The sequence below is a fragment of the Zeugodacus cucurbitae genome, chromosome 4 (genome assembly GCF_028554725.1).
Source record: "Zeugodacus cucurbitae isolate PBARC_wt_2022May chromosome 4, idZeuCucr1.2, whole genome shotgun sequence".
In the NCBI taxonomy this organism is placed as follows: Eukaryota; Metazoa; Arthropoda; class Insecta; order Diptera; family Tephritidae; genus Zeugodacus; species Zeugodacus cucurbitae.
In genome coordinates this window covers 2,526,410-2,542,575 of record NC_071669.1, presented here as the reverse complement: position 1 = coordinate 2,542,575, position 16,166 = coordinate 2,526,410, and the positions used below count along the sequence as shown (strand labels likewise).

Genomic DNA, 16,166 nt, shown 5'->3' with positions numbered 1-16,166 from the left:
TTATATTTAATAAACTACATGATTCACGCCTATTTGTCTACACATATATATATTCACGCACAAGAAACCACGTATGTGACTTGCAACTCCGCCAGCAGTCAAAGAACTCATAAAGTAATTCATGCATAAAAGCATTTAATTTTTGTGTTGTTGTCACCACTTGGGCTGCATTTGCATGTTAGTTGGTTGGTTGGTTGGTTAAGGTGCCAAGTGCCAAGTGCTGGCGTTGATGAGTGACCACCAACAAACAACACGAACAACAATTGCAACAATTGCAACAGAAACAAAGTACATGCAAATGCATAATGAGTTGTTTTGTATTCGCTGCGCTCGTTCTTTGATAGCCTAATGGCTTTTGGCTGCTGGTTGACGCTGTCCAACTGACTGACTCGCTGCCAGCCAGATCCATTCACTGCGACGTGAATGGCATAATTTTACAATAATTTTTCGTAACTAACTCGTAATTCAAAACACTAATGCAATATGGTGTAATGTGCTAAGCAAATAGGCGAATGAACGTGCCCATTTTTGAATGTGAGTGTGTGTGTGTGTATTTGTTTGTTTGCCGTTGAACTAATGTTGTTCAACTCATGTGGTTTTTTTTGTGTTTTTTTCTGAAAGTATCAAGGTACATGTTGTATTAGTATATATATTAGGCTTAAGCAATAAATAGATTTAAATGCATTGAAAGCCTCAGAAAAAACAGTATCTATTTTTTCAACTTAAATTATTTTCGAATTTTTTTCGAAATTCATTTACGAATATTATTTTCGAATATTATTTTCGAATTTTATTTTCGAACTGTTTTCGAAATTCATTTTCGAAATTTATTTTCGAACTTTTTTTGAAATTTATTTTCGAAATTTTTTTCGATCTTTTTCGAAATTCATTTTCGATCTTTTTCGAAATTCATTTTCGAACTTTTTTCGAAATTCATTTTCGTAATTTTAGAAATTGCAATTTGCGAAAGTTTAATATTTTCTTTATATAATGTCTGGATATTTTACCTCTCTTAAACTATTCATATGTCTACTTGGTTCAGAATCAACCCAACTGTCAGTAATTCATTTTTCTAACCTAATTTTTTCAAATGCAGTATTTCGAGAGTCAAAATTATTTTCGAATTTGATTTTCGAACTTTTTTCGAAACTCATTTTCGAAATTCATTTTCGATTTTTTTTTTTTCGAAATTAATTTTTGTTGTTTTAGAAATTGCAATTTGCGAAAGTTTAATATTTTCTTTATACAATTTATTGATATTTTACCTATCTGAAACTATTCATAGGTCTACTTGGTTCAGAATCAATCCAACTGTCAGTAATTCATTTTTCTAACCTAATTTTTTCAAGTGCAGTATTTCGAGAGTCAAAATTATTTTCGAATTTTTTTCGAAATTCATTTACGAATTTTATTTTCGAAATTAATTAAAAATGAATTTTTTCGAAATTCTTTTTTCAAATTTATTTTCGAAATTAATTTTCGTAGTTTCAGAAATTGCAATTTGCGAATAAATTTAATATTTTCTTTATACAATTTCTTGATATTTTACCTATCTTAAACTATTCATAGGTCTACTTGGTTCAGAATCAATCCAACTGTCAGTAATTAACCTAATTTTTTCAAATGCAGTATTTCGAGAGTCGACAAGTCTTTACCGTTCGACATAAAATTGTAAGACTGCAGCAGCTTCAAATGTCAATTACACCAACATAGTGTTGCTGCTCCGTGTTGCTTATTAACTGCAGCATGCAATACAAAAACAATGCGGCAATACTTTGTATGCAACTGGAATTAAACCCAAAAAAACAACAACAACAACAAAAGTAACAAACTCACATTTGCCAAACCTCTGCAGCGGTCGAGTGGAAAAAAGCTGACAAGCCTAGTCACCTGATCGCTTGTTGCCATTATTGCTATTGTTGTTGTTGTTGTCATTAGTTTATTTTGCAGCATGGCTTGTTTCTATTTTAGTTTTTAGACGTTTTTTTTGCCCTCAAACACACACACACTCATAGCAACAATAGTTGTCGTTTCGTTGCGGCTTCTGTTGCTTTGCTGTTGTCGTCGTCGTTGTTGTTGTTGCTACTTTAAGTTCGCTGGCCGTTCATGAACTACAAAAGCCGCTGGCTCGTTAAGTTGCGGTTGTTGGCTTCGCTGCGTCACGTTGTATACCACGTTGCAGCAGTCGCACCGCCGGCCACCCCATCGCTGGGCTCAAATTCGCCGCAGCTCCAACTGGGCGGCCCGGCGCGGCTCGGCTTAACGTGTAGCAACTTTGTTGGCAGCTATGCAACCAGAGAGTGCGTTTGTCGCTCATGTGTGCTTAGTACTTTTAAGCATATGCGCAGATGTATGTGTGTGTGCGTTCATATTTATACGTGCGCCTGCAACTATAATGGCAGCTTAACCGCAGAGTCGCAACGTTGCGATGCATTCAAATGCGATGTAAAATAGCCACAAAAAAAAAGTAAAAAACAACAGCTACAAAACACACAAATGACATGCATCATATAAGTACATAGCAATGTTTATATGTATGTATGTAAGTAAACGTTAAGCCAAATAAGGAAAAATAAGCAGAAAAAAAATATTGAAAATACACATTAAAAGGGCAAAATTGTAAAGAAAAGGCTAAATTATTTGCTTTTTTGCTTTTTATTTTGTTCACTTTTTTCTTTTCTAATATTTTTCTTATTTTTTATTTATTTCTATTTTCTCCTATTGTTTCTTTTTATTGTGGTTGCATCGATTTTTGTTTCACTTTGGTTTACATTTACCTTTTTCTTTCGTTTTCTAGCAGTCATTCACTATGTAAATCTAGAGTTTCCACAACAAGTTCAAGTGACATTCTAGTATGTTCCTTGTCATGGCTTAATCTTACTTGTTTTCTTTTAAAAAAATGTTATTTTAATGTTAAGAGTCATTCAACAGCTTTCAAAAAATTTTTTTGCATAAATATTTAACTATATCTTGAAAACTTCATCAATCTTTGACATTTCAAGCATCGAATCTTTAATTTAAGTTTTTATCCCCTGAAACCTTTCAGAACACCCACTGTTTTCTTACATAAACGATGCATATATGTTAGAGATAACGATACTTTTGGTTGTCCATCCCTCGTAGGAACTTTGGTATAAATATACCAACAACTTCTTAGAAACCTTTTGTAATTTAGCTTTTATCTATCTACTGCAAGATGAGAGAGACCTCCTGTCGATTGTTTGCTTATATGGTTTTCCTTTTCATCAACAATGATTTATATATTACATAGACGTGATTCTGAGTAAAAATTTACTTATCGTAAGCACCTTAGAATGCGATAAATGTTTGCTTAAATTGGTCTGGTAGGCCTGCAGGCGACGCATAGACCAGTTATGGTGCCATGCGATACCACAATGGAGTGCCTTCACATGTTCGCTGAGTAGCAGTCATCGTTTAGGATGCCGTGAACATGAATTTTAATAGTTTATGAGGCTTCACTAACGATATCTCCTCTAACTTATCGTATGGTGGGGCACCTAAGTACCTGAAACGCTGTCTCATTTAAGCAGGACAAACGCACAAGGGATGCTCCGCTGTTTCCTTGTTGCCCCGCTCTTGACACTTTCTGCATTACTTCCGATCTGACAGCCGCATCTTATAGGCATGTGCCGTTACTAGGCTGTGACCAGTAAGAATACCAACCATGGTCCTACAGCCCTTTCTATCGAGCACCAGTAGGAACCCTGTATATTTTTGATCTTTGCACATAACCTTTGCAATTTTACACCCCGCTAGATTCTTCCATCTCATATTTGAGTTTTCTCTTGTCATGCATCTGTCTATGTCGTCGTACAGAGAGTGCATGGGTTTATCGATGTCGATCATGTTTCCGGGTGACAGCTGTACACCACTCTTGGCAATCCCGTCTACGATTTTGTTGCCCTCGATGCCTTTATGGCCTGGCACCCAGTAGAAGTGTAGCCTCATATTCTTGGCGACCCACTCCACTGCTGTCCTGCCGCCCAAGACACTTTTGGCCGATATTCGAAACGAGGTTACTGTCGTGATTGCCGCTTGGCTGTCTACGTAGACGTCAATCTTAGAGTATTGGGCTTGTGCGTTGGAGGCTAGCTCTGCTGCCTGCCCAATAGCAAAGACCTCTGCTTGAAATATACTGCAGTGGTTTGGCAGTTTGAACGGTTGTTTTATGCCTAATTCCGGACAGTTTATATCTGCACTTACTCCCTCATCAATTTCAGTGTCATCCGTATAAATATTTAAGATGTTGCGTGTAGTTGCTGTACCCTTGCGCCTACCATCCTTTTTCATGTTGAATATGATAAAGACCTTGGTTTTTTATTTGAAAGTGCTGCTCTGCATCGTTTCGTGAGCTAGTTATATATAATATATTTTCGTCCAGTTCTATTTGGAATATAATTAACTTAAATAGAACTTGAGTGTTTCAGGTTGTTCCAACTCTATGTAAAATAAAAAAACTCGTTGACTATACTGCCTGTTAGATCAAATAATTCCAGTTCCTTCTTCACATGCCAAATTTTTCATAAAAAGGTTAAGGTGATATTTCTACTTCTAAGTTTTGGAAGAAGCTATTCTGAGTGCAATAAAGAATTGATAAAATTTTCCCTAATTCTTGTCTGCCGATTTGAAAAAAAAAAATATTTTACAAATTTTTTACCCTCCCGTTCAAACGCATGAGTCACTGTACATTTGAAAAAAAAAAAAAATAGTTCGCGCAATATTTACTCCATTTTCACATGTTTGCACAAACTACGGTTGTTTGTGAGAATTATGTTATATTTTTTTATAGTTGCGTACCATGTAAACGTAAACAACAGTCGGACTAATTACACTGTTGGACCAGTGGAAATTGCGGAAATGCTCGAGGAAGTCGGTGCTGTGTTAGTGGTTTTGTTGTTGCTGCTACGTTAACAATGCGCATATTTACATGCATTTCAAACAACATTGTTGCTGCTTTAATATGAGTACATACGTCGCGGTACATATATCAATATTAAAGTAGGGTCAACTACAACACAACATAAAATAAACACGCTTGTATTCATTAGGCGCCCATTGTGTGCGCTCACGCTGCAGCTGTACTACAAGTAGAGTTTTGAAAATGTTAATTTTGTATATTGTAGTAACTAGCTTGCTGCCTGGCTCACCTGTAGGTGGTGTTTTAATGCGGTCTCCAGTTGTTTATTATAATTTAAACTAAAAACTACTTCCGATATTAACTAGTAAATGAGTAGTAATGAGTATATTAGCATTTGTAAAGTTGTAACTGTAATTAGATTTCATTGTGTGGCAGTTGGCTGGTGGCGATGAGGTGCTTATAAAAAATTGAGTTTGGGGTTTTGTATAGATTTGATTGGATGGTGAATGAAGTAGAATCAAGAGATGAAGTTATTAAGTTAGATTGATTTATAATGAAGGTAAAATCAGTAAATTATTATTTTGTGTAGCTTGAGCCCAATATACCTACCTATACATAATTTGAGAACCATTGCGTGCATCGATTTATTTTATCCATATTTCTATAAATATGACAAAGAAACGATAAAAGCTTTTAAAATATTCTGTTCACACATTATTTAGTGCGCAATTTGCATATTTAATGTATGGCTATTAAAAAAAAAATAATAAAAAAATTATAATTTTTAATATTTTTTTTACCTTATATATTGTCTGCTTTTAATTGCCAGTGTGGAGCTGAAACGTTATTTTTTCATTCACAATAAAAAAATTTCCATAAAATAATCATACACATAAAATTCATGAAATTTCAATGTTATTCCCGCCAGCAACGGGTTGCGCGCAACACATTAAAACGCGACATTTTCAACGCCTTCCGGCTGTAACTGCTACTAAAAACGGAAACTATGCGCGTTCGCGTGCATCTTGCAGCCACAACGCAGCTATATAGACTACAAACAAACTGTTTTTTTTTTCATTGCGTTGAAGTCGCGGAGTCAATGAACAAATTAACTGGCAACTAGACAAACTGCCAGCTTGTCCAATAAAGCGTACGGCAATGGCGCAGACTGGACCAAGCCCAACTGGCAAGGCAAGGTGGGCTATTTTTTGTTTTTATTTTGTGTTTTTTTAATTAAAAATAATAAAAAAGCAGCGAAATAATAATAAAAAATTTACCACAAAAAGCGTTGCAAGCGCGTGTCTTGAACTCGTAAAACTTAACCCGCATCGCATGGTTTGGCCTTTTGACTCGCGCTTCACGTGAATTAAACGCAAGCGCAACAGAAATCATGCTCACACAACACACAAAACAACAGTTTTGATTGCCACACACACACACACACATAAATGGCAGTTCGCTACGAAAACAATTATAATGTACATTACATGGCATTGCATTAAAAATTTAATGGCGAAAAATAAAATAATTACAAGTTTGTAAATTGAATTGTGCTCGCGCGCTCTGCGCTCGTCGTCTGGACAATAAATAACCTGTTTTATTTCATGTAAATTCAAATGCGATGCGATGTGAAAAAAACAAAATAGCCATAAGAACCAGCTATTCGCTGCTCACTGGTGCTGGGTTGGGTTAGGTTAGGGTGAGCTGTGCTAAAAGCTATAAAAAATGAGTCCTTGTGAAACAGTTTGCAATACTTTAAATGGTTTAAGATTAATGAAAAGCATTAAGCGCTATTGAGAATGTGAAAACAGCAAAAATAATCCAGAGAGATTTTTGATTTGTAAAACCTTTTGAAAGGTTCAGAAAAATTTTTCAAAAATCTCAAGAAATATAGTAAAAGCTTTTGAAAAGCTCGAAAAAAGATTGGAAAGCTCAGGAAATGTAATAAAAGATTTTGGAAAGCTCAAGATATATAGTAAAAACTTTTGCAAAGCTCCTAAAAAGCTTTGAAAAGCTCAAGAAATATAATAAAAGCTGTTGAAAAGCTCAGAAATATAGTAAAAGCTTTTGGAAAGCTCATAAAAAGCCGTGAAAAGCTCAAGAAATATTGTAAAAGCTTTTCAAAAGCTCAGAAAAAGCTTCGAAAAACTCAAAAACTTTTAAAAAGCTCAGAAAAAGCTGTGAAAAGCTCAGAAAAAGCTTCGAAAAACTCAAGAAATATAGTAAAATCTTTTGAAAGCTCAAGAAATATAGTAAAAGCTTTTGGAAAGCTTTGAAAAACTCAAGAAGTATGGTAAATGTTTTTGAAAAGCTCAGAAAAGGCATTGAAAAGCTCAAGAAATATAGTAAAAGCTGATGAAAAGCTCAAGAAATATAGTAAAAGTTTTTGAAAATCTCAGAAAAAGATTTGAAAAGCTCAAGAAATATAATAAAAGCTTTTGAAAAGCTCCGAAAAAGGTTTGAAAAGCTCAAGAAATATAGTAAAAGCTATTGAAAAGCTCAGCAAGCCTTTGAAAAGCTCAAAAAACTATACATAAACGAGACAACCAGGTTAAAATACATTCTTCTAAGAATTACACAAATAGTGTCCATTACTCTCATTTAATAATCAGCTTTCCATAATTCATTTTGAGCAACGTTACCGAGTTGACAGTTTGTGGTCAGCTATAAATACAGGTCCGTTAAGGTTATGTAGACTCGAGCGTCATCGTAATGGCTGCTTCTTATTGCTCTTATTTTATGCTAAGATCACACACAAATCAGCTCGGACTTGTTGTGATCTCTCGCTAGATCGGCAATAGAACTCTCAGTACTTCCCTGACCTTAGCGAAAAAATCAGACGAAATCGGACCATGAAGCAGCTGGTTTCAAACTTGGAGAATCTTTTATAAACAACTTCACGCTTGAAGAATGACTGTCTGTGACCCACACTTAATCTATGACAAACCCAGCGCTTTGAAGATCAAGCGTAAAGCTCACTTGCAGCTGGCAGTTGGTCAGCGTAACCGCAAATGAAGAATTGCATTGTTTTTACAAATAAGTGCCGTTAGTTTATAATCTGCCAAAGCATCATCGATACAAACATAGCTATTACAAGTAGACACACCCGAGTTGCTTGAACAAATGCGCTGTTCCCACAGTTAGTTGAATAAAATAACAACAATTATGCGTTTTCTTACGCTTTACAAACTAACAATAGAAGATTTCTATTTAGACACACCTTCGACAATTTACTATAAAAGACAACAACGATTAATTTATTAGTAAATATTTAGAGAAGTGTGTGTGTTTGTGCAACAGCTGACACCTTCAACGCCAACTTTATATATTCTTCATATATATGTATGAATGTATAGACTTGTTTACGCGTGTAGCGGTTAACCGTTTTGCACGCTTGGTTCAAGCGCAGGCCGCACATCCGCCACTTAGCGGCGTCGCCGGCAGCAAAATCAATAGCAGCCTAGAAGTTTTCCCACATTTTCCACTTAGCAAAAAGAGATTAGCGAGTGTTTGTTGTTTGGTTGCTTGGTAACTTGCTTGCTTCGCTGCATTGTTGTTGTTGTTGTTTTTTGTTTTTCATTTTATGCTGTTGTTTGTGCGCGGCGACACAGCATTAAAAAGAACTAACTTGTTTACGAGCTTGCCGTGACTATTTGCTAATGCCACAACAACAACAATACAAGCAAGCAAGTAAGTTTAAATCACAAGAACAACAATAAGAAAATTGGAAAAAAATCGTATTTAGTTGCAACATCGCACACATTAGCGCAAGCACCGTGCGCACAGCTGCAACAAACTACTACCTGCCACATAACCACATGCACCTTGTGGCAGCAACCAATGACGACGTTGCTTGAGTGTGGGCTTTATAAATGTGTATCTTTAGCTGATTTCCTACAATGAAAAGTTAATGTGCGGCTGTCTGCCAGTTGGCTTCTACACCATAATTTGCAGGCGCGCTGGCCGCTGCGCTTCTGCCACAACTGCAACGTCTCCGTGTGCTGTGCTGTGCGATGCTGCGGCAACTTGCTCGTTGTTGCTTGTGCAAGTAGCGGCAAGTTGTTGTTTATTGTGCATCTAAATTAAATACGATCGGTTTGGTGTTGTTGCCGTTGTTGTTGTGGCAATCTATGTTATGCGCTGTACTTGTTACTGTTGCTGATGTTGTTGTTGTTGTTCTATTTAGTAAGTATATTTATTTTATGGTTGTTGAATATTTATGCTTGTTGCGGTTTCATGTCGCCGTTTGCATTTGCAACAGCTGCGGCCAAGCTACGAACTTTTCATGTTGTTGTTGTAGTTGCTATTTGTTGTTGCCATAGCTGTTTTATCTGTCATTTGTGTTCTATAGTTTTCAATGTAGTTTTCGCTTTATACGCCCGCAGGTAAAATTGAAAAACAGTAAACAACCAGCACAACAACAACTACAACTTCATTTGAAAAGCGTGTGAATTTCCATTTTGTGCACGCATTCGCTGTTTGCTTGTTTGTTTATGCCCATGGGCCATTAGTTATCGATGTTTTTTCGCCTTGCTCACTAATCAACTCACTAATCTAGCTAGTTTAAATATCAGCTGGTTTTTAGTTTCAATCAATTTTAGTGCTGCACCTGTTATGTTATGTTCGTTGCACAAGGCTGAGAAAAATGCGTTGAAAAGTTGTTTCGAAAATGATTTTTGCTTTTAATTTTTTTTTGCAATTTGATTTTTTTGTTGTTATGAAATTAGTATTAGGTCTACAACTTTGCTGCCACCGTTTTCCAATAGATGTCTCTAGGGTCAAGCACTGGACGATTAAATCGTTTTATATCGATCTTGGACATTTGTTAGCCCAGCAAAATATTTGTAGAGATCTATTTGCATCCCAAACTTATTATCAACTGAAAATTTCACTTTTTAAGCTGAATTCTCGACGTTTGCGGGAAATTTTGCTTTTCTTTTTTAACTCCAAGAAAATTTTTTATACAAAAAAAAAATAAATTTATTACTGCTTCATTGAATTACAGCTTGAATTAGCATTTTATCTAAATATTTCGAGTAAAAATTTGCTGCTAATACCTTTGTTTTGAAAACTGTGCCGCACTTGTCTCATAAACAAATTTTGTTTTCCTCAAATCATTGCTAATTATTTACCTTTTCATACATAACAAATTTTTTAGGCCAAAATCCCGCCACGTGTATTGAAAAATGCGTGTTCTTCTGCGCGTATTTACTTTCAAATACACTTTCAAAAATCTACAAAAACAATATTTTGCATATATTTCAGTGTTGCGTTGTCAAGTGTGATTAATATTCTCTTTTATTAGCTAATTTTTCACACTTGTCAAAATATAAAACTTATGTGTGTGTGTGCGTGTGTGTGGCTTAAGCAGATGGTCAATGTAGAGTGCGTGGGAGGGTCGCTAAGCAAACAGCTCCTCTTAAACCGTTACACGTGCCGCCTTACCTGCCAATTTGCAGAAGGTTATGAAGATGACGACGATGTGACAGCGCCAAAATATGGCAACGCGAAATTAATAAAGATTTCTATGCGCATTTTGAGCTTAATGAATAGTGACAAATGTCAAAATATGCGCAAAGGAGTAAGCTTTTATGTAAATTACGCGATTTTTTGATGCATGGAATTGTTGTTGAACAGCTATGTTGTTGTTATCAGAAACAGCTATTCGCTACTCGCTGGTGTTGGGTTGGGTTAGGTTAGGGTGAGCTGAGATAAGAGCTATAAAAACTGAGTCCTTGTGAAACAGAATTAAACAATGGATTAAGATTAATGAAAGACATTAAGCGCTATTGAGAATGTAAAAATAACAACAAATAATGCAGAGATTTTTGATTTTTAAAAGCTTTTGAAAAGCTCAGAAAAAGCGTTGAAAAGCTCAAGAAATATAAGAAAAACTTTTGAATAGCTCAAAAAAAGCTTTGAAAAGCTCAAGATATATAGTAAAAGCTTTTGAAAAGCTCCGGAAAAGGTTTGAAAAGCTCAAGAAATATGACAAAAGCTTTTTAAAAGTTCAGAAAAAGCTTTGAAAAGCTCCGAAAAAGCATTGAAAAGCTAAGGAAATGTAATAAAAACTTTTGAATAGCTCAAAAAAAGCTTTGAAAAGCTCAAAATATAAAGTAAAAGCTTTTGAAAAGCTCCGAAAAAGCTTTGAAAAGCTCAAGAAATGTGAAATAATATAATAAACTACATTTTTCTAAGAATTACACAAAGAGCTTTCAATACTCTCATTTAATAATCAGCATTCCAGAATTAATTTTGAGGAACGCTGCCGATTTTTTGATAGATGGAATTGTTTTGAAAAAATTCCTGGAAAATGTAAGACAGATAAAAATGAAGAGACTGAAGTATGAGCTACTTACGAAAATTTGGCGTGGCTGTTATTTTATAAAAAAAAAAAAATTAAATATAAAAATATAAAATAAAAAAAAAATAAATTTATTAAAAAAAAGTTGGAAAAAAAATTGATTTTTTTTTAAATATTTTTCTAAAATAAAAAAAAAAAAAATAATTTAAAAAATATTTAAAATATTAAACATATTTTTTTTTAATTTAATAAATTTTTATTTGAAATATTTAAATATATTTTCATAAAAATTTTATAAATTAAAAAAAATTACACTATCAAGCACTCTTTTTGTATAAGTAAAACCCTTTCACCCACAAATTTTTATTTTTTTATTATACAAAAGTCATAAAAAGCCAACAACTTCAACTTGCTGTTGTTATAAACTACAACAACAACAATATACATACATACAAATAAACAACCGAAAGTGTGCCAGAAGCACCTAAAACGAATGAGCAACAACAGTGTTACAATGCAACGGCCATTGACTTCCATTAACGGTTTGCTACTATTCACGCTAATGAATACACAAACACTCGTACGTGTATGGATACACATGGCATATTGTAATACGTATGAAATATCATTAAACCTTTTGATGACAGCTTGTATGACTTATTTATTTTTGTCTTTTGCTCGCTTAAATTGTTTTTCTGTCTTTACCTTTTACATTTTTACATTTGCTCAACTCAATATGTTTATTCATTTGAATATTTTGACAGTTTGCTTTACGCTGATTTTCTGATTTTCTGTTATAAGATGAGGAAACAAGTGAGTTTTTTTGTTTTAATTGTTGTTGTTTTTGTTTTTAACAACTCTTTATGTGTTTGCATAACTGGTTTGTGTGCCCTTACGGTGCATTTGCTGGCGCTAACTGCAATGGCGAGACATATAAATGGTTTTATACAATTGGATACATGTAAATACAGATTTATAAGCCATAAGCAAGTGTTATATACTGAAATTTACAAAATTTCAATATTAACACAGCCTCTAGACAGCGTAAGGGTTTTATGTTATTTTATTTTTTAATTATAAATTCAATTTTAGTTGAAGTTGTGTGCAAAAAAAAACTTATCTTGAAGTATTTTATAATTATTTATTCAATATTTCTGCTCACACCTTTTTGAACAGTCTATATACACGCTTAAGTACACTGCTTTATAGCGCTATAAAGCCTAAATGTGTTGTTACAAGAAGATATTGTTGTTGCTTAGCGATCAGTTATGCTTATACATACGTTGTAACATACATATAAACACATAAAAATATATAAGTAAATTTATTTTTGTATATTTTCGTTGGTCCATTTCTCTGCTTTATGTTTTCTCCGTTTTGCCTCTGCATGTAGTTGTTGTTTCTATTGTTGGTTGTAATATTTTCGACTTTTGCTTAAACACATTGCAGGCTATTGAACTTTTCACGCACATACTGTTGTTGTTATTGTTGTTGCTGGCATTATTAAGGCGATTTATATTTATATGGCGCTGCCGCTAAGTATGCACTCGGGCGTATACGTAACGTCAGCTACTGTGCGTAGATACATATTTATATGTATATATGTTTTTATGTATATGTACATTTGTGTTAACGTTAAGTAAATATATATGTATATGTAGTGTCTTTACGTAATGTAACGCTTTGATTTTTACAGTTTTGATGGCTGAATTTTTCCTATACGAAAAATCACTGATTTTTATTAAGACAATCATATTTGCTGTTTTGCATGACAGTCTGTATTTTATTGCCAATATGTATTATATAGAGTTTCGGTGATTTACGTATAAGTTATTTATTATGCATTTCGTTTAGATTTGATTGAATTTGAATTTTAAATATTTTTTTCAAATATGTATATGACTCAATTCGAGTAGCACATTTAGAAAAAAAATTTAATTTATTTTAATTAATTTATTTATTTTAATTAATTTTTTATTAATAAATAATTTTCGGAATTTTAAAATTTAATTTTTTTATAAAAAATATTATTTTTAAATATAAAAAAAATGTTATAAAAAAATACTTCCCATACCGGGAATCGAACCCGGGCCTTCTGGGTGAAAGCCAGATATCCTAGCCACTAGACCATATGGGACACTGATATAGATCTGTTGGTAAACATCTTTGGATTTATCATACCGTGGCTTAAGAATTTAATAATACTTCCGAATAATACTCAGCATACTTTCAACTACTCAATATTATATATTTTCTCACGAAAAGTCAAATTTAAAAGTTAGAGGTCCCAAAAAAATTACTTCCCATACCGGGAATCGAACCCGGGCCTTCTGGGTGAAAGCCAGATATCCTAGCCACTAGACCATATGGGATACTATTATATTACCAATTAAACTCAGTCATGAACTAAAGTAATTTAGATGAAAAATTCTCGAACACTGCTCAAATGGGCTAATTTAAACATCATACGAAAGCATATAGATTGAATAACGGAAAACTGGACTATTTAGCTTAAGTTCAGAATAAAGAAACAAATTTAAATTTTTTTCTCAATATTTCGAATTTTTAGAGAATATTAGAAATATTTGTTTTCGACTTTAGAAATATTTTCTGTTATTCTTGATTCAACTGCCGTTTTTCCAGTGTAGCATTTCGTCAAACTCAAAGTCAACTCGTAATCAACATCAACGACAAACGGCAACATTTGTTGTCAATCATTAGCAGCTTCACTGTTGTTGTTGTTGCCTGTTCCGCTGCAAGTGAGCGTATCAATCACCGTTATCATGCGTATTTTTATTTTCATTACACGGTGCACCGTTCGTTATTGTCGTAACATTTTATGATTTTTATTAGTTTTAGGTGCAATTTTGATTGCCCAGCCGAGCAGCAGCATAGCATTCACTGACAATTTACAATATGCGCCGGCAACCGAGCGGCAACCGAGCGGCAACCGAGCGGCAACATCAAACGGCGCAAATGTTGTACGGCAGACATTTATTGATATGAGTATTTCTATATTCGCTAATGTCAACACCAGCGTCGGTGGTGGTGCTGTTGCTGTTCGCGCAGCATAAACACTTCGCCACAGCTGTATGTGAGCGCGCGAGTTCACATCCGATTTCCCGATTGCCTCCCGCCCGCACACAACGGCTTTATCCCGCGTAGCAGCGGCCCGCATTGACGTCTGTGTGCCGGAAGCAGCTGTCGTCAAGCGCTCAAACGTTGTTGCCATCCGCATCGTAAAAAAAGTTGCAATAAAAATTATTATTGCAATGCGCTCTGCAGCCCACCAACCGACCGACCGGTGTATGCTGCGGGCGCATGGTCGCTGTGCGCCAATACTGCCATACTGTTTATTATTTTTGCTTCACTGTAATAATAGTCTTCGTCAGGCCATTAAATGTTGCAGCTGCTTTCAGCTGTTGCTGTGTGACGCTGCGCTGCGTCGCTTGGTTGGGCGCATTTTCCTCGAATATTTTACACAATTTCCTCGCCGATATTTGCAGCTTGACTATCTCTCGGTGTTGATTCGGCAGCTTTCTTTTTGCCTCGCAGTGATTCTGTTGGATTTTCCTCATTGCCATTTTTCTGCTTTTTTCGCTTTGCGCTCGCACGACGGTGCTCAGCGCCATAAATGGCACACATAAAATTTTATAAGCTCATCAATAAAAACAGTTGTTCCACTTTGAAATGCGTTTGTGTGCCTTTCGCAGCGTTTTTCCCGGCTCTTCCGCGGCGCTGTGTTTAGTTTGCTCTGCATTTTGTTGTTTTTATTCTTGTTTTTGTTGCTTTTACTTTTATTTTTTGTTTATTTTGTGACGTATGATTCAGTTTATTTTAATGTTGCCATCCAGTTAGGGAAGAGTTATTTTATTGGCCATTTTACTTTCGAACTTTTTATGCCATTAAATTTTAAATCGATATTTATTAAATTTATGAAAATCATTTCGATTTAATTTTTCCTTTGTATTGAGTTTGAATCGCTATTTTAACAGCATGCCATTTATACGATTGTCTATTTCGAATGCATTGCGAGTGTACTCGTATTCATAAATATCGCATAAAGCAAGGCATTGAACCGCGTTCGTGCGCACCACATCCGGGAAAATAATCGATATTTATGGGCGCATATTTGGAAAGTTTAGTTAAACTAATGGTTTCATATAGTTTGTGCAGGGGATTAAAGTGGTTCGAGGTTTGTTATTGTATGGAAAGTAATTTAATATTATATTTGCTGCGATTCACAAAAGCAATTGCTTTTTTCAGAATTTTATTAAAACGTAAACTAAGGATCTATAGATAGATAGATTAAGCACACCTTAATGATTATTAATAAATATGAAAGCAAGGGGTAAGGTGTATGGAGACTAGATCATGATCTAGCGCGAGAGAGCGTGCAAATATGACTCCGGGCCAGAGCGTGCAAATATGACTCCAGCTATAGTCCCAATCTCACTTGCGTAAAAACGTAGTTTACTCATATAACGAACTCTAGGAAATCCATGTGCCAATGACCATACCACACAGAATACATCGGTTCTCGTCCGATCACCGAAATTAAGCAGCGTTGGGCGCGGTTAGTACTTAGATAGGGGCTGCTTGGGAACACCGCGTGTTGTTTATGGTAGGGTCTATACTCAAGAACTTGTTTCGATAAATTTTTATGAGATCCCAATCATATAGTCGGCATAAAAAACGTTAAAATAACTGGAATCATTATATACTCGTATATTATATGGGGACTACGGATCATTCCTGGACCGATTCCACTGATATTTGCAATGAAGTTACAAAATATCCAAGGATATACCCTTACTAGCGGAAGTAATGTCCCGAATTTACCCAGTTACTTTATTGGATAAAAAAGATTTCTATAAAATGTCTGAGAGATTTACCGATATTTTTTATCCACATGTTCGCTATCTGGGGCCTTGAAAAGTTGTGGACGGATTTCTAAATTTTTTGCATAGGTAAATCCGCGCG

General features: G+C 34.8%; 2 non-coding genes and 1 pseudogene across 2 annotated transcripts; 1 reads left to right on the top strand and 2 right to left on the bottom strand.

The window, feature by feature from the left end:
* Positions 1-13,248: 13,248 nt before the first annotated feature.
* Trnae-uuc (transfer RNA glutamic acid (anticodon UUC)) lies at positions 13,249-13,320 on the bottom strand. Its single transcript has one exon. It is a non-coding gene; the product is annotated as a tRNA-Glu (tRNA).
* Positions 13,321-13,483: 163 nt separating this feature from the next.
* Positions 13,484-13,555, bottom strand: Trnae-uuc (transfer RNA glutamic acid (anticodon UUC)). The gene has a single exon. It is a non-coding gene; the product is annotated as a tRNA-Glu (tRNA).
* Positions 13,556-15,689: 2,134 nt separating this feature from the next.
* LOC128921842 (5S ribosomal RNA) lies at positions 15,690-15,807 on the top strand (annotated as a pseudogene).
* Positions 15,808-16,166: the final 359 nt, after the last annotated feature.